The sequence below is a fragment of the Panthera onca genome, chromosome D2 (assembly GCF_046562875.1).
Source record: "Panthera onca isolate mPanOnc1 chromosome D2, mPanOnc1 haplotype 2, whole genome shotgun sequence".
Classification (NCBI taxonomy): Eukaryota; Metazoa; Chordata; class Mammalia; order Carnivora; family Felidae; genus Panthera; species Panthera onca.
In genome coordinates, this window is record NC_138349.1 from 48623957 (window position 1) to 48642807 (window position 18851).

Sequence of the window (18851 nt, forward strand, 5' to 3'; positions counted from 1 at the left end):
GGCTCATGTTGCCCTCAGCGTGGATATTCCTGGAAACTTTCCATGGGGGCTGTCCTGGCTGGGGTGGGGGACTGGGAGCTAAGCAGGGGCTGTTGATTCAGGCTGACAGTGCAGATCAAAGAAGGGCCCAGTGTTTCGGGAGCAGGCAGCCCCTTGGTCCCTGTCCTGAGATGGCCCCATTTCATCCCAGGAGCAGCAGAGGGCTGGTTTAGGGCTCAGGCCTTGTGGTGGGTGGGGGAGAATATCCATCCCAGAAAGACGGCCCAAGGGGAGGTGTGGTGGGTGGCAGGCACGGCCCAGAGACCAGACTGCAAGCCAAGAAGCCTGGGTTCCAGCACTGCTCCCCATTTCTCCCCGGGTGACCTAGCAACTCATTTTCCTCCTGGGGCCTCAGTTTCCCCGTTGATAAAGAGGGGGCTCCACAAGGCCACCCCCTAGTTCTGACACTCCAGGCCTCTGTGTGTGTCCACTAGTAAAGCTCTGAGGCCCCTCGGAGGAGCCAGATAACCCCACTTCATCCTGCCTCCCTCTGCTGGCTCTGAGTTAGCGGTCTATCTCAGCGTGCAGAAGACATTTCCAATCTGAGTGGATTCGGCAGATGCCTGCTGATCTGAAAGCCTCCTGGAAGGCCCAGGGGAACTACCACTAAATGACACATCACGTCCAGGGAACAGCTTCTCTGTCCCTGGGGCTCTGGGGCTGGCCAGCGGCTGATGACCCGAATGTTCTGTGGCCAGAGGGAATGGGGCTGAAACCCAGAGGTCTGCCTCAGGGGTCCTGGCAGAGAGGACCCCAGGGAATGTCCTTCTTATTATCATGGGGTTGGAAGAATAGGAAGAGCCCTTACAGATCGCCGAAACCCCTGGTGAATTCAGGAGAAAACTCAGCCACAGAGAGTGACAGGTTTGCCCAAGTTCAATCAGGAAGGCCATGACACTGTCCAGGGCCCAACCTCTAGGCCAGCTCCCCTTTACAGGCATCCATGTGTCCCAGACTGGCATGATCATAGGTGTTAAATGGGGCATTGGTTAAAAATTCAGAACCCTAGGCCCAACTCCAGACCTACAGAATCGGACTCCAAGAGAGACACCTGAGAATCTGCATTTGAACAAGTGCCCCTGGTGATCTGTGTGTGTTGGCACTTTGGGGAAGTACTGTGTCTCCATGTGGAATCGTCATCCTGAAAGTTTCCACTGGAGAGCTCCAGAGAGGACCCAGGAGGCCGGTATCCTGGGGAGGGAGGTATCTGGCTGCCAGACTCGATGCCAACCTCAAGCAGATGTTCCAGTGCTGAGGGGTGGGGGCAGCTCCCTGAGGGCATCCGTCTTCCATTACCAGAGAAGGCTGGTGCCACACAGGGCTGCTGGCACCCCTGGCAGGCAGGCAGGCCTCTCCCCACTTGTAGATTTTCTCATCTATGATCTAACAGAGGGTATCAGAGATGAAGCAACTTGTCCAGACTCACCCAGCTGACAGGTGGCAAGGCAAGGTCTTGAACCCAGAACCACCTGTTCCTGAAACCCATGCTTTAACCCCGTGTCATAAAGCATCCCTCACCACACTGAAGTGTACATGCATGAGCAAACCCTTATGGGAGGTGGTGAGCTCCCCAGCAGCGGAGGTATGCAAGCCGCAGCTGAAGGAGCCCCTGGCAGGCATGGGATGACCTGGACCAGCCCTCCTGGAGCTGCGACGGGACAGGCGAAGCTGGCCAGGGGATGTGGGTGTTTTTGTTGTGTTTCTTCCACACACAGAGAAAAATGTTTTGGGTTATTTACAAGTGTTAGTTCATCAAAGTTCTGGCTCAGTGCTTGGCCACCCTGGAGCTGCTGGGCGGAGGATGGTCGGGAGCCTTGGCTGAGAGGGCATCTGCCGGGAGCAGAGACGGTGGGGGTGCAGGGGGCTGGCTCCCCAGGCCAGGGTGACCCAGGGCGGTTGGGAGTCGGGTGGAGGTGGGGCTGAGAGACCTCACCAGGGGCCACCCAGTGAGACCTGTCACACACTAGGCTGTCCCACCGGCCAACCAGAGCGTGGGCCAGATGGGGGCAGCACGGGAGCATCCCACCGGGGTTATGAAGCAGAGATGCTCCCACAGGCTCTTAAAGAGGCCCCCAAAGAGCCTCGGGGAAGCAGCGGAGGGTCCCAAACAGCTGTGAGGCAAGATGTGCTGCTTCCCAAACCGGAACGGAAGAAGGGTGAGAAGCACTTAACAGGAAAGACAGATGTGAGGAAAAAGCTTTCACACGATCGCATTAACCGGAGTGGTGGGCATGGGACCGGTGCTCCCCAGTCAGCTCTCTGGGAGTTATGTGGTCCCTATAACCCCAGGGGCTCTGGAAGGTTCTCAGGGCAGTCTGCCCAGGAGCCTCAGTAGATGGACACCTGAGGGACCACACTGAGGTCACCGTCTCCTCCCCACGCCTGCACTGGCCACAGCCCAGGACCGAGACACCTGACAAATGGACCTGCTGGCTGGGGAGCTGGGGGCTGAAAGGACAAGCATGCACCACGAGGCACACACAGACTCAGAATCCTTCTTAACACAGCCCACCCGGCGCATTAAGAACGGGCACACCCGGGGCGCCTGGGTGGCTCAGTTGGTTAAGCGTCGACTTCGGCTCAGGTCATGATCTCGCGGTCCGTGAGTTCGAGCCCCGCATTGGGCTCTGTGCTGACGGCTCAGAGCCTGGAGCCTGTTTCGGATTCTGTGTCTCCCTCTCTCTCCGACCCTCCCCCGTTCATGCTCTGTCTCTCTCTGTCTCAAAAATAAATAAATGTTAAAAAAAAAAAATTTAAGAACTGGCACACCAGATAAAATCTTGCCGTCCCCAAAGAAAACTAAGGGCACACAGGTGAGTGCCTGCAGGCTCCCTGCCTGTTCAGCATAGGCGTACTAGGAGCCATGCCTGGTGGATGGGGGACAAGGTTCAGTATGCCCCGAGCCTTCTTTGAGGGGTTTCCAGCCCCACAGGGGAGACAGCAGGTGGCTGGCATGGAGGAGCAGAGACAAGGAAAAGCCATGGGTGCAGGGGGCTGAAGGATGGGCTAGATGTGTCTCATGGGGCTAGCTCAGCACGCATAAGCTCTGCAGCCCTCGGCAGGTGGGAGGAGGTAGCCCTTGGGAGGGGGGTCCTCCTTGGGCTGTGGCCCCAGCCCTGCCTGTGGTGGGGGACCCGGGGCAGGGGGAGGATGAGCTCAGCCCCTGAACCTTCCAAGACTTCCTGCCACAATCCCTAGGCAGAGGCAAACAAGAGACCAGCTGTCAACAGAGCAGGCAGCAACGTGCAGCCGGTGGGGACTGCAGGTCCCAAAGGGGGAAACTGGCTCCAGAGGGCACAGGACTCTGGAGGGGCTTTTCTGCTGCTGGTGTGCCCCTGGGAGGTCCCTCCAGGCCAGCGGGGGCGGGGCCGGGATCTGCAGGGACAACTCCCTCCTCCCCCTCCCGCTTTCGGAGCTTTGCCTGCCCCAGGCATCTCCCCACCATGTGGGAATCCTCCACGGACACGCACTTGGGCGCCTCTGCAGTTCAGACTGCGACCTGGATGGCGCGGCAGGAGGACAGGGGCCATCCTCTCTTCCTGGGAGGAGCTGGGTGCTCAGACCCCCTGAACCCCAGTGCTCTAGGCTGTATGCTGTGCGTGCAGTGATAAGGCGCAGCACTGATCCCCGTGTGGCTCACCCTGTGTTGGTCCCCTTGGTCTAGGGCTGTTTGGGGATTCGGTGGGGAAGCACCAGGACCCCAGAACCCACGGTGAGGGAAATGGAACCCTCACAACATGTCCCCTCTCTTTCAGGGTGTGGTTGCCTAGGTACTAGCCACGGTCCTGTCCACCTCAATTTACCTTTATGACCAGTGCCCCATGCCCCGTGCCCCAGTTCCTTACTTGGAACTGCAGAAAGGTAGCAGAGCCTTGCCTACAGGGAAAGCACGCACTCACCCTGCCAACTCTTATCTGCAAGACTGCCTTTCCCAGCCTCAGTTTCCCCACCTGCGAATGAGGGAACCCCACGGGACCGCTGAACACCGGTGTCTGCAGGCGGTGTAGGCGTTAAATACACCTCCTGAGTCAAAGACTCAGGAGGAAAAAAGAGCACAGAGGAGCCAATAGGTTATCCTTCCAATACACACTCAAGACAAAAGAGAAGATAAGGGGGCAGGCAGTCTAGAAGCACAGGAGCATAAAGAGGGTTCGGAGTGGAGAGAGTTCAGGGAGGAAAGGAGCAGGGCCTCTGGGAAGCGGAGGGCGTGGGGCCCAGGGGGTGTGGAGGCCACGTCTGACCCTGTAGAGGAAGCACGGCTTGAGGAAGGCTCCAAAAGTTTCCAGCCACACAGCAACGCGGGTGGAGGGCTTTCAAGGCAGAAGGAAGGGCAGGAGCAAAGGTGCCATGGCGGGGACGTGTCGTAGAGGTGAGGAGGGGGCAGCACAGGGAAGCAGCAGCCCAGGGCACTGGTGGACAGCTAGCGTGTGACGCGGCCCTGCAAGGAGGCTGGGGCCGGCGGTGGTGGCTTCGAGTGCCAGGCTGAGTCTGCCGGTGCACGGCGGCTGGCGCTCCCAGGGAGTCTGACGGCCAGGGATGGGGGCCGAGGGAGCTTCCAGAAGGTGTCCAGGTGAATGGAGGTGTCCAGCCACCAGAACACAGCAGCCTACCTCACAGACCGCTGAGACCCTCAGGCCCGTGGTTCTCTGGGAGGCCACCCTCTGGTTCCTTCTCCCCTCGGGAGAGGACAACTTATTTATTCATGAGCACACACTGGCTCCCGCCAGGCAGCCAGCTCTCGGACACCTCACTTCTAATTACAGCAGGAGTTTTATTAGCGCTGGAGGGCAATGCCAGGCTCCAACCGCCCCTGTGAGTGGACACACGCCCCCTCTCGCTTCCCTGCTTTAGCCTGCAGCCAGAGGCCCAGGTGCCCAGGACAGCACAGGGCAGCCGGGAGTTTGGGCTCCATCCCGAGTGGTCGGCACGGGGGGTCCCTGGAGACGGGATGGCGTCTGCTCCAGCTCAAGGCCACACGGAGCGCACAGCCTCCGAAGCCGGGAGTGCGGGGCACTGCCTTGGATACCTTCAAAGAGCAGGGTGGGCATGGGGGGAGCCGTGTGCCGCCAGAGCTGCAAGAACAAGGCTCAGGGCGGCAGGTTGGGAGCCCGGGAGGTCTCAGTTCTGCTGAGTCCTGGCAATGACAGAGGCGATGACACAGAGCAGACGCAGAGCAGATGTCTGCGGGGATGCCTGGCTAGGAGTGTCTCTGAGGGTAAGGAGAGCGGAAGTGAGAAGGTCCTGGGGCTCAGAGAGAAATTCCAGAGGGGGCTCAAGGGGGAGCACTGGACGTGGCACAGGGAGAAAGTGGGTGAGCTAAGGGGGCAGAGTGGGGGTGCCTTTGTGAGGAGACAGGGGGAGCCGGGCAGGAGAGAAGCACGGGCACACAGAGAACCAGAGACAGACAGACACGCACGCACCTCCTTCCTTCTGGAGGGAACAGGCACCAAAGTGCAAAGCACAGGTGTCCTCCATGGACAACCCTTCTTAGCGGCCTCTTCCAGCCTTCCCCAGGGGACCTCTGGGCAGGGGCTCCCCTCTCTGCTCGTCCAGCCTCCCACGTCCACCCTGGAGCACCTCATGTTCTCTCTCAAACTCAGGGATGCTCTGCACGCCCTCCCACCCAGTCTGCTGCCTGACTGCCCTGTGCGGCCCCAGCTTGCATACTTTTGGCGACGAGGAGCTCACTACCCACTCAGAGGGCAACTGAAAAAAATCTCCAGATGGCTCAGACTCTTGGAAAGCTGAACTTGAGGATGCCAGGGAGACGGTGTGGCTGCCATGGAGGGGCCCGAGCTCTGCTGGGCCAGTCTGCTGGGCAAGGCTGTCCTTTAACATTAGCTTGCAGAGTGAAAGAGCTGGCCCCTCACTCCAGCTGTCGCTCCAAATTATAATAGGACCAGGCACCAGGATGTGGCAGTGAACAAACATCATCACAGTATCCGTTTCTAGTCTGGCACCTGCCCTTCACCCATTTTACAGGTGGCAAAGCTGAGTCCGGGGAGAGGCAGTGACTTGCTCAACGAGGCCCAGGGAGCTGACGGTGAAGGGCAGAGCCTCGCACAGGCTACTGCAGGCACTGACCATCTGTCAGCCCCAGGAAGAAAAGGAGGAGAGGCGTGTCCGCCACCCCACCCCCAGCCGTTTCTAGGACACTGAGGTATTGATTACCACCCTTGCCTTGGAGTGGTTTTCTTTTCTTTTCTTTTTCCATCAAGGCTTTCTAGTCTGCCTTTTTTTTTTTTTTTTTTAAATAAACTCCAAGCCGCTCCTATGATTAATTACCAGCTGCCTAATGCTCCGCCACTAGCAATTTCTGGAAAGGGAATGAATTACCTTGAAACACATCCGAAAAGAGAACCCACCGTGAAGGAGAATTCAGAGGTTACCTCACAATTAGCAGTGGGTCCCCCTAGCCTTATCGAGTTGCCGGCAGGCCCTCTGGGGAGGGGCGGTCGCCAGCCTTCAGGGGCCACCCTCTGGTTCCTGAGGGTAGCGGGGCTTGGAGGGCCAGGCCAAAGCACAAGGCGGAGAAGGAGGCGGTTTCCTGAGCACCCACCTCAGGCGGGCCTGTGGCTCCGCCCCTGGTCTCTAAGGCATCATGGGCCGCTTCATTCCACAGTTCAAATCCCCATGCTGCTACTTACAGCTCTATGGGTTTCTTAACCACTTTGAGCCTCTGGAGAAAGGACGAGGCACTAAACACACCTCCTCACGGGATTACTGCGGGGAGAAATATGTATTTAAGGAGCATGGTGCCTGGTACACAGTAGACTCTCACTAAGCTCTAACATTTAAAAATATTTCAGGCTTCCGAGCGTCGCCGTAACGGCCTTCCCAGCAGGGCTGGTATAATTATCCCTGTTTTCTGATGAGAACCCTGGCCCCCACTCTCACGAAAGTGAAAGTCTTGCCCAAGGTCACGAGCCGATGGCAGGGAGCCGGGACCTCCTGCAGCCCTGCCCCTTGGTTCCAGAGCCTGACTGAAGCGTGCAGCATCCCAGGGCTTGCCTGGCCCTGTGTCTGGGCACCTACGAGCACGGGGGCCTCAGGAGGGGAGTTGAGGGCAGCAGGGACATGATCAGGCAAGGCCTCATGCCAGAGCAAAGACTCTGCCTCCCCCCGCTGGGCCCCAGAGCCTTGGGACAAAGGGCCCTGGCCCAAGTCAGCACTTTTGTGAAGGCCTCTCATCTCTGGGTTGGGAACCACAGAGTAAAGAGGGATTACACAGGTCACCCTCTGGCACGGGGCCAAGTGCGATCAACCCTAAAATGCCTCTCTGTGATGAGACACGATGGTGTCCAGGCCAGAGGCAGGGCCGGGAGGCTCAGCCTCAGAACCTTCTGGTTCCTGCTGCTCTTGGGAGCTCCCTGGGAGCCCCTACCCCCTCATTATGTTGGATGACCAGTCCGTGTCCATCCTGGCATTGCTGGGCGCTCAGGGAGGAGGGGATGCGGGAGCTGCGGTGTATGGAAAGAAGGAAGGGTCCCAGGATCCTTGACAGTGACTCTGACGTGTCCTCCTGAGCGCCTCTGGTGCCAGGTGTGTCCACGCACCTGTGCGGGCAGGTGCTGGGAACCCATCCCATTTTTACAGACAGGTAAATCAAGGCACAGAGAAACCGCACAAGGCCACGGTGGACAGGTGGCAGAGCCAGGATTTGAACGCAGTCACTCTTGACTCCAGAGCCCAGAGATTCGTGCGTGCACCTCAGCGTGTTTGCGGGAGACAAGGAGGTGGCCAGACACACCACCCATTTCAGCAAATAGGCCTTTCTGCTCACCCAGGCCTCTTCCTGCGTGGCAGCCATGTTGCTTGGCATACGGGGCCCACGCGTCCCGGGCTGAGTGGTACAGACACAGGTGCTGCGCCAAGGCTGGGGACCCCAAACCTGCCCCTCTCCCTGGGTGCTCTCCCCCAGCCCTTTCCCGGCAGGCACTCTGGAGAAAGGCCAGGTCCCAGAGGCCTCTGGGGCCGACGAGGTCTAAGCAGGGGGCGAAGCAGCACCCAGTCCCGCCCACCAGGGCCAAGGCCCAGTCAAAGGCTGGGTATGCCAGGGCTAACACCTAGTCACTACTCAGGACGTGTCTGCCCCTTCTCCAAGCACCTGGGCCAAGCCTTCCCCCCCCGCCGCACACCTACCTCAGTGACCCGCGAACCACCAGCGTCCCACGTCTGGTCAGCAGTGCTCAGCCCCCGCACCTCACTGCAGCTCCATCCTGCTGCAAGGGGAAGGGGTGGTCAGAGGGGCCCCTCGCGGCAGCCCTGGAACCGATCAGGCTGCCACTCCCCCCCACCCCCACCCCCCCACCCCCACCTACCGGGCAAAACCAAGTCATCCCCATTTGACAGATGGAGAGTCAGAGGGGCTGAGCGGAAGAGGGGCATAATCATGGAGTGCCCTGACACCAACAATCCCCTGACACCCCCATCTGCCCGTTACCAGCTATGTGGATATGCCCCTGGCCTCCCTGGGTTTTGGTTTCCTCACCTGTCAAATGGGATCACAAGCTCTCTCGGGCCTTCTAGGAGCATCTAAGGACATACAGGGACAGAAGCACTCAGTGTTGTTCATTCATTTGCTCAAGAAACACTGAACAAACATCCTGAGCTGTGAATGGGACGGGGGTTCCTGTCCCTGTGGGGGTTCCAACAGGTAAACGCTGCATAATTAGAAGGGGCATCTGCCAGAAAGAATGAGTACAGGGGCTACACAACATGGAGTCAAGGTACAGGGGAGCCTCCCTGGGGAAGTAAAGTCAAAGGATGAGCCAGAAGAGAGGCAGGCCAAGATGCATGGAACAGCATTCCAGGCAGAGGGACCAGCATATGCGAAGACTCAAAGACAGGGAAGAAAGCCTGCTTCAGTGAAGGACTTGAGAGCGGGCGGGTGGTAGGTGTGATGAGGGAAGGAGAGGTGGGGTGAGTGGGGGTCAAGGGGCATGGCCAATCACTGAGAGTCACGGGAGGGTCTGAACAGCCGAGGGACATAACCCTAGTTCCAGTTTGAAAAGATTCCCATGGCTGCTGGGGGAGAAGGGCTTGGGAGGGACCCTGGGAGGCAGGGAGACCGGCATGTAGGCTGTTCTGGGGGTCTAGACCAGAGAGAGTGGTGCTCATAGCAGAGGGAACAGCAGGCAGAGAGGCAGGGGTGCACTGGGTATGTGGAGATGTCAGAGGGAGGGAGAAGGCATGGACACCCCGGTCCCCTGTCCCCCACTGTTGATTATCCTCACAGTTGGGGGGGGAGGTTCCGACCCGCCCACCTCCTCAGGGGCCACCCGTGCTTTTTTACTCTGTTCCACCTCCCTACAGATCCTGGAGGACCAGACCCAAGGGCCTGGCAGGTGGACTTCTCTGGAGTCCCGGCCGCAGGGTGCCAGCCACAGAACCCCAAGTTTGGGTCCCAGCTTTGAAGGTGCCTCCCCGGGGGGCTCCAGGCAACTGCCATGCTCCGTAGGCCTGCACATCCTCCTCTAAGAAATGGGAAACCGGACTGCGGGCTGAATGCCTCTCGGGACGAGCCCCATGGCTAACAGAGGGAGAGGGAGTGTGCAGGCCACATTAGTTGTGGGCTCTCACACATGCCAGGGGGCCGCTGGAGGCCTCAGACCTGGCCCACCCCACTGGGCAGTGGGAGAGAAGTGGGTGCTGTGGCTGGTTCAAGTCTGTGTTTCGCCCTCTTACCAAGTGTGGGGCTTAGCGCAAATTTGTTAATTAAACCCTTCCGTGCCTCAGTTTTCTCATCTGTGGGATGGGAACACAGGGAGTAGCACACATGAGGGCCGGAGGGGCAGGTATGTCAGCTGAGCCATAAATGACCTTGCAGGGGCTGGTGCTGGGCTCTATGGAGCATTAGGCCCCAAAGCCCCAAGCCCCCAAAGCCAGGGCTGACATCCCCGCCCCAGCAGGGAAAGACAACGTCTCTGCGTCCTGACCCTTTGGCTCTGGCAGCCCCCAAACTTCTTGCCGTGGGAACAAAAACAGCACGTGTATTCAGAGGCTCTGACTCTCCCATTTTTCAGAGGAGGAAACTGAGGCCTGAAGAGAGGCAGCGCCCACCCCCATCCCAGGGACATGCAACAAGTCAGTGGCTGGGGCAGAACCGGAATCAGCCTCCTGCCTCCCCACCACCCACAGCTCAGGCCTTTCCCAGAGGCGAGCTGGCCCGCAGACCCGCTGACAAAGAGAAAATAATTATTTTGGCAGCTGAGATAGAAGCCAGAGCCGGAAAGTCCTCACTCACACAGTAAGCAACGTCCAGGCCCCAAGGAACGACACCCGCCCATCCTGCCGCTTCGGGGTGCTCCAGCTCACGGTGCCTCCGCGCGGGCCCCGTGGCCCTCAGCCACCCAGGCTCTTTGTTGGGCCCGTGCAGAGGGGCAAACAGACCAGAGAGGGGAAGAGATATATCCAAGGTCACACAGCGAGCACACAGAGATGGGCTGGGGGCTATCAACTTCCCTGTGAGCTTCGGAGGGGCAGGGAGTGGGGAGACAGCCTGGCCAAGGCAGCCTCTGACTATGAAGGCCAGAAGGGCAGAAAGGGGCTTGCAGACTGCAGCTCAAACCATGCTTTCATTCTCATTGTGTGTCTGGAGCTCCCAGGGGCAGGGCAGGACAGGGCAGGGTGGGAGCCCATTTTGCAGAGCAGGAAACCGAGCTCTGAGGGAGGACAGAGTGGCCAGAGGTATCACAGCTGGAGAGTGGCAAGGCTGGGCCTGGGACACGGCAAAGGTCACTCTGGGGTGGGGAGTGTCCCAGGACCCAGATACCTTCCACACACACCCACCTTCCCGACCTTTCTTCCTGCAGGGATGCCCTGGGAGGACCCGGGCCTGAGGGGAGGTACAGGACTAGCTGCTTGGGGCTGAGGCTGGCCCAGAGTAGACGCAGGGCCAATCCGGGATTGCTGGAGGGCCAAGGTGCCTGTGCCACAGGCCATCCAGGATATGGGGCACCCTGGAGACTCTGTGCCTGTGGTTCCAGGCCTGTGGCTAAGTGACTGGTTGTTCCCTACAACTGCCGAAGGTTCGGAACCCACGTTCTGGGCTGGAGCCCTGGTCTTGTCCTCAGTGGTGAGGTCGGGAACAAGGGTGGGCAGAGCTGGATTGGAATCCCTGGTTTGCCCTTTAATGCTGGGTGACCTTGAGCAGGTCACTTGGCCTCTCTGAGCCCTCATCTCCTTTCTAAACAGAGACTGGTGACCCCTCTAGCTGTTCACCCATCAGCGAGGCTTCGAGCTGACCTTGTAGAGCCCAGTATCGGCCAGAGCATTCACTTACCCACAGGCCACTGGGGGAGGGGGTCAGACTGCCCAGTGTGGTCTGTAGGCAGGTGGCCGTACCGATGGCATCCCTGAGCCGGAGTTCAGGGTTCCGGTCACGTGCTGCTAATCACGTGAACACATGTGCTCCTTGGGCCCTGGTGGCTGTGACAGCTTAACGCGAAATGGGCGTGTCAATACAGGTGCCACGTAGGAAGGAACAGGTCAGGGGATGGTGGCTGTTAAAAGTTTGAAGGAGGGGGAAATTACTCAAGGTCATAAGTGGCCAAGTTGGGACCAAAACGTGGTCACATGGGACGCACCCAAACTGGGTCTAACCTCCTGCTCCACCGGCTGAACCGACCTAAACCGGCTCCCGTGGCACTGACCTTCCTCACCTGGGCTGTTTTTATCCCCATTTCACAGATGGGACAAACAGTTGCTGGTCCTGCGGGCCAGGGGCCCTGTCTTTGGCCCTGCGCAGGGCGGGTGGCCTCAGACCCAGTTCCCAGGCTCACTGGGGAGACACGGGATCCCCCACCTCAGAGATCCACCCGGGAAAACATCCCCTTACATGACCCTGGGAACAGGCCCCTCGTCCTACCCTGGCGGCCAGTACCGGCTCTGGGAGCAAGGCAAATATTTACCGCGATGGTTATCCAAACCAGGCTGGCGCCCCACCTCCCACATTCCTGGAATACATGTTCCCTGACCTCATCACGCGGGGGGCGGTGGGGGGAGTGGGGCAGTTGGGGGAGAAGAATCCAGACCATGGGGGAGAGCCAGACGAAGAGGGTCCTGGGCCCAGGTAGAAGTTGAAGGCTGCTGGCCAGGAGGAAAGAAGGCAGCTTTGAATTGTGCTTCTGACTAAACACCCAGTAGGAGAGGCCCCAGGCTGATCTTGCAGGGCAGGGCACTGACCTACCCGCAGGCCCCTGGGGGAGGGGCTGGACTACCCCAGTAGGTGTGGGGGGGGGGCAGGGGGTTACATCCATGCGACCTCTGAGATGCCTCACCCCTGCTGCCAATCACCACCCCCAAACACACGCGCGAGGACACACACACGCATGCCTGTTGTGCCTCTGGAGTGAGAAACTCAGCTTGCCATAAACACGCAGAAAATTCTTCCATCTCTCAGGGCTTCCTCAGCGGCCCCATAAGCCCTCACTGCCCCCATTCCATCCATCCTCAGTACAGTCCTGTCACCAGGGAGCCATAAAGCCCAAGAAGTGCCCAGCAGAGACCAGAGCGTTAGAACAGGTACTGTCTCACCCCAGTCATACTTTCAACAGCTCTGCCCATCGAAACCCCTTCCTTCGGTGCCCAACGACCACCTCCACCATGCTGCCCTCCCTGAGAGTCCCCCAAATGATCTTTCCCATTCCTGAACCTCCAGACGCTTTGATGCTGTTTCCTTCCTCCTCCTTGCACAATTAAAACCGGGTGCCTGATCATCTCTTTGGCTGTGAAACCCTTGTCCACTCACTCTAGGTACAGCAGGGTTGAGCCCAGAGGCTCAGGTGGCCCAGTGCCCAGGGTGGGACTGAAATCCTGAGTCTTTTCGCCAAAGAGAAGTAGCCGCAGCTGGCCTCAAGGAACAGATAAGAAAGCAGACCTAGTAAGTGGTTGTCTGGGGTGGGGAGGCGGGGGAGGCGGGGGTGCAGAACTCCTGGGCAGGGCTGTCCGAGAATCATGAACTAACCTTGGTTCAATAATCCTGTCTGTCTTCACTTCGTCTGAGAGTATTTGGAGCTGTTCTGACAACCTGCCCACACCCAGGCCCAGGGAAGCCCAGCCCATGCCCCTGGGCTTTACGCCTCCCTCTCTCCAGTGTGGAATCTTGGCAAGTGAGGGGGGGGGGGGGGGGTTGGTGGTGCAGACCAGTGTCATGGGCTGACCTCCGGGACTCAGGAATGAAGCGTAGGCCTGGCCGGTCTGCTGCGGGGCCCTGATGGATGTCTCCAGGTGGGGACAGCCCCGGTGACAGGAGATGCCCAGCGCAAAACCTGGGGCCGCGCCCTGGCACCGTGGGGGACCCAAAGAGTGGGAGTTGGAGAAGGGTAGGGGCTCCCAGAACTGCCCTCTCCACCCTCATAACATCTGAAATTGGTTTCCCCTTTGTGAAAATGGAGAAATGACTTCTGGAGGTTGTTCCTTCATTCCATCCATCCATCCATCCATCCATCCATCCATCCATCCATCTCCTTCTTTCAACAACTACTGACAGAGGAGGAAGAGAAGGAGCAGGGTTGGAGTGCGGGGAGGGAAGGCAAGGTCAAAGGCCAACAAGTGCCAGCCTGTATGCTTCCCAAGGGTGTCTGCACACTATCTAACACGAGGTGGGTGAAAACACCGAAAGTTGGATAATTCTAGGACAGAAGTGCTGGTAGGTGTGCCCACCTTGGCCTGGCAGCAAAACAGGGGGTCTGGGGCATCACCCTTTTGGGCAGAGTCTCTCACGCAGGAGGGCAAAGGCCCAGGCAAAGACAAAAGGCACAGGCTCCTCCTAAGGCTGACTCAGGAGCAGGGCCAGTGGGTCTGTTCCCCAGAGATGGGCTTCCCGAAGACCACCTACTCCCAGTCCCTTTCCATAAAAATGGAAAAAGCATGCCAAAGCTGTGCACGCTCCTGGGGTAAGCTCTGCAGCTGAGGCTCTTTCTATGCCTACCCTCTCATCAGCCCCTTGGGGGTGGGCATAGCCTCTCCCTTGCCAGGGGCTAGGGTCTTGCCCGGAGGAGCACCCACTTGGGCTTGGCCAAACCAGGGCCCTTGGCACCCACCCATCCCACTGCTGATGATCTAAATTGAATTTTCTGCCAACGGGGCCCCTCTTAGGGACTCAGTGTCCTGCCTCTCTCTGCCACCTGGTCCTGCACTGTCCGTCTGAGGACACTGGATGGAGCTCTAGAGCGATACCCCTGCTCTCTACCCCTGGCATGTCCCCAATCCCGATTCCTCTGCAGCATTAACAGGGCCTGACGGAGGCTCTCAGAAGAGTCCTTGGAAGTCCTCAGTTTAAGCTTGCCACCTTACCCAGGAGGGCACATAAGTCCAAAGAGGAACAGGGATGGGCCCAAGACCAAGACAAGAACCCAGGTCAGTTCTGGTGTTGACAAGAAGGTAAGGTCACCTGTCCCCCAGGTCTCAGTCTCCTTATCTGGGCAAACACCTTGCTGGAGGACTAACTGAGCTGACATTTCATCCGTGATCCATACAGGGCTGGGCAGCTCAACGGGCAGCCTGGACTCCAAGCCCTGTGCTCCCCCCACTGAGGAGGTAGGTGGAATGATCGAGAAGCTGAGGGGCACGGGGGCTTCCAGTGGCACAGGCACCCCACCTAGCACCGAGTGTTCCCAGTGACCCCCCTCCTGGGCCCAGGCTAGCCCCCAGCGGTCTCACTCCTCACACAGGCATCCCTCTGGGATTCTGACCACATGGGGGCCAGGCCAGTTTGAGGAGGTGGCCGAGGCCCAGATTTACAAATGCCAGACAAAGGAAAGCACTGGTCTTGCGAGCAGGAGGTAGTGGGTCTGAGCTCGGGCACCAATGTCACCCAGGCCTAAATGAAATCCTGGTTTCGCTGTTTGCAGGCCACACGTCCTTAGCCAAGTCCCTGTACCTACCCCTGCCTCTGTTTACTCAACGTTGGGCGGGAGAAGGTTTAATTGGGGTGAGTGCGTGGCTCACCTCCTTGGAGGAGCCAGGCCACAGGAGCTCTTGCTGTTTGTAGGAATGCCAGTCCCCCCCTCCCCCCGTCAAGGGCAGTCCAGCAGTGGGCTGCAGGGTTGCTGCCGGGAAGGCTGGGGAGGGAGGGGGTTGTAGGGGGCGTTCATCATCATGCCGCACTCTGCGGCCTATCCCAAGATGCTCACCGATGCAGCTGCCTTGGAGAAGCCTGCCTGTCTCCACCCGGCCCTGCTTACAGGGAGGTAGGTTCCAGTCGGCCCTTTGCCTTTTTACCCTCCTTGACCTGGGCCAGTGCCTTCCCATCCCATGATGTCTCCATCTTCCATCTGTAAAGCGAGAGGAACAGCCCCAGAGCCTCTCCCTGTCACAGCACACCCAGAGCGTGTCCCAGGGTCCCCGCCAGGAGGCACGAGGACCTCCGTAGCTGCTTCCCGGCGGAAGTGTCAGGATTAGCCTAGGATGACCTCCTTCTCCCTGGAGTCCGGGGTCTCCCTACATTCCTTCAGAAAGAGGGGCTCCTTCGGCCCAGCAACTTCAAGGGATTTGGGGGGAGCCACCTCTCACGTGCCCATCAATCCCTGGGGCTGCCAGAACCTGACCTCTGGGACTGAACCCCTGAACAGACTAGAAAGAGAGGCTGAGGCCAGCCCCCTGATGGGTGTCTTCTTCCCGTGGCCCCCAGAACCTCTGGAATGTCTGTGGGACGAATGAATGAGCGGTGATGGGAGGTGCCATGTGAAAACAACTTTAGGTCAGAGAACACGGTACCTGCCACGTCCGGACCAGGCCTGGCCCCAAGGGATGCTGCGCGCTGGTTAGCCCGTTGGGTCTGAGAACCCCTGGCCAGCTGCCTGCCCCCCCCCCCCCCATCCTTCAATCTGGGAAAGTGTGGCTCAGGGGAGGGGACGTGCTAAAGATCACCCCGAGTGTCAGGGGTGTCTGGGACCTGGAGTCCAGGTGGCCTGACTTGTCTGCCTTGGCTCTGGGCTCTTGGAAACAGAGCACGGTCAGCCCCACAGAGCTGCCCACAGGCGCAGCTGTGACTGGGAGCGAGGAGGCAGACAGGCACAGGGAGGCCAGAACAGCACGCAGCCAGATGACACAGAGACCCAACAATTCCTGACTCATGGCCACCCATCCCGTGACTCCACCCACCGCCAGTGTCCCCACCCTGGCTCACACCCCACGGCCCACTGCGGTCTTGAGTCCCCACCAGAAAGCCACAGAGGGAGGAAGGAGCAGTGGGGCCCCACCCAGGCCTGGGTGGGAAGCCCAGACCAGTCCAAGGAGGGGGGGACACGGATTGCGGGACACGCAGAGGAGGAGACATTAGCGCTGAGCCTTGCCCCTCCCTGCGGTGCCCTGCACACTTCCAGCCCGAGACGGTAGTGCCTTGTGGACCACGGACCCAGTCGAAAGGAGGAAAACTGGCCCTGCTGAGCCACCCACTTGGGCCAAGCTTCTTAGCCACATGACTCCTTTTGAACCAGAGCCCTACTCCTGGGTGAACACAGCAGGCTCCCCTGCTGCCAGTTCCTCTCCCCGACAATGCGCTTCGCCCCTGTCCAAGAGCCTCCCATGGCTCCCCACCATCTACGAGGCTCAGTTCTAACTCTTCAGCTCTATGTTCAAGGCCGCAGCCTGACTCCGAGCTGTAACCTTTCCCTAAATACGTCTGGGTCTCCCACCTCTGCACCCTGCCCACGTCAACCCTACTGCCAGGCACGTCCCTCGTGCCAGTGGCCTGAGGCACCGGGGAAGAGACGAACACCCACCGAGGGGCTGCAGAGGTCAGACACGGTGCTCGGACACTGCCCATTTGGCAGGTGGAGACGCTGAGGCTCAGAGAGGCAATGTGCCCAAGGCCACTGTCAGCACCCTGCAGGGAGGGGCTGGGCTGCATGGACCTATAGTCCTCCTGGTTACTCACAGGCTCTCAGCTGGTCCACAAGCTCTGGGTGTGGCCCGGACTCTGCTAGCCCATCCGATGTGATGGCAACTCGGGTCTGCTCGCGTGGCATCCCGCCCCTCCCTTTACGCCCCTTTGGGAGCGGCTGTTACCCCAGGTTGTACCCCCTGCTGATACTGAGCTGGGAGTAGGCGCCTGGCTCGGGGAAGGGGCCACGGGTCAGAGAAGCAGGGCGGCTCAGTGGCCGAGGACACAGACTCTGGGGCCAGCTGCCTGGCTCAAAGGCCAGCATAACCACCTCGGCAGGCTGATTCGCTTCTCTGTGCCTCAGTTTTCTCCCCTGGAAATGGGGATGAGAGGAGCCGTGTCTTCACAGAGAGGGTGAAATGCGTTCTCGTACACAGGGTATTCCCGCAGCACCTCCACAGAGGACCGCGGAAGCATTCAGAGCTGGTGCTATCACGATCTCATTCCTCCTTGTGCCTTAGGCTCCACATCACAAGTGAAAGAGAACCGAAGGTCTCAGAGCACCTACCAGGAGGGAGGGGGAGGACAGGAGACTGGGCACCACCCCCTCCCTGGCTCCTGGCCCCTAGCCTGCTAACCAAAGCAGGCCTGCCGGCCTGAGCACAGCAGAGTACTGCAGAGACCCCAGCATGCGCCCTCATGCGGCTCCTGGGAGGAGAGAGAAAGGCAGGTTCCTTCCGGGGTGCAGAGGCCCAGCCTTGCCCCTGTGTTGAGGTCCCAGACGTGGAACGACCCAGAGAGGGGCCACACCAGCATCATCACCCTCACCCACCATGGGGACATCAGCTGCCGCCCATGTCTCTCTCCCTGCTTGGGGCTCATCATAGACAAAGTGCCCTGGCTGGACCGGAGACAGCTGTTTGGGATGCATGAAGGAGGCTCTGGGGCACGTGATTCCAAACCTGGCTGTCTTTATAGGGTAGAAATTCACCTACCCCCAAATCCTTTAGCTCATGAGATGCTCTTAGCTGGGCAGAACTCCTTCCTCTCCCTTTTCTTTCCACGGACGAGGCCCGAGTGGTCAAGTGACTTGGCCAAGGGCACGGGCAAGCTGGTGGTGGATCCTAGACCCCAAACCCTGGTCTCTGGGCTCCCGGGCCTGGCCCTACTATGAGGTTTCTCTTCCCAGTCCCCTAAAGGTGACTGACTGTCTGGGAGAAGATAAGTCATCGGCATGTGTGGGGTGAGGCATGGGCGTGGGCCCAAAGCGTCCATCAGCGGGAGGCTCTAGGAGGGGGTCAGGGCAGGTCAGAGGCAGGACAGCCGGAGCGCCCGAAGTCCGGCTTCCTTTCTCAAGAGGGTATGATTCCTGGCGCAGCCCCCACGGGAAACAGTAGAAGCGCCACCCAAGGGAAACATGGGGTGGGACAAAGGGGGTGCCGGGCAGGGTTTCCTGTCGGGTGGGTGACCTGTGTGGCCGTGGCCCTGGGGCCAGGCCAGGGTTGGGCTCTGCTTCATCCCTGGCTCAGGCCCAGACCACCCTGAGTCCCATCCTCCAGGCCTTCCCTGGCTTCCTGTCCCACTGGCCCCACCCAGGCCCGGAGAGAGGCGGGGCCCTGTGGAGGCCTCCTCAGAAGGCTTGAGTTTTCTGGGGCGAGAGTGGGCAGGCTGCCTGGCCTGTTTGGTGGCCTTTGGCCTCTGACCTCTAGACCTCCGGCTACTTGTTTCCTAGCAAAAGGACTTAACAAAAGGCAGCGGGTTTTCTTCCCAGCAGCTCACAGCTCCAGGCACAGCTGAGCGGGGGCTGTGGGGTTCAGCCCCCCCCCCCCCCCCGGGGGACTGGAGTGACTGTCTTCTCCCACTCTGGGCAGAGGGACAGTGTCACTTCTGAGGAGCCATGAGGAAGGGACGAGGACAAGGGAGAAAGCTGAAGAAGGATGGATTTGAGGCCTCAACGCAGAGCTTCCTAGAGGGCAAAGATGAG

General features: G+C 59.5%; 1 protein-coding gene across 9 annotated transcripts in view; it reads right to left on the reverse strand.

The window, feature by feature from the left end:
- ZMIZ1 (zinc finger MIZ-type containing 1) overlaps positions 1 to 18851 on the reverse strand; it is a 234259-nt gene that overhangs the window by 140274 nt on the left and 75134 nt on the right. For 7 of the 9 annotated variants that reach the window (XM_078434459.2, XM_078434464.2, XM_078434469.2 and 4 more), the window contains exon 3: positions 8182 to 8261. The exons of 1 other annotated variant lie outside the window; for it this stretch is intronic. The gene's annotated coding sequence lies outside the window, so the exon portion shown is untranslated. The remainder of the gene's footprint in view (positions 1 to 8181; positions 8262 to 18851) is intronic. One more of the 9 variants, XM_078434460.2, reaches the window with a different exon arrangement.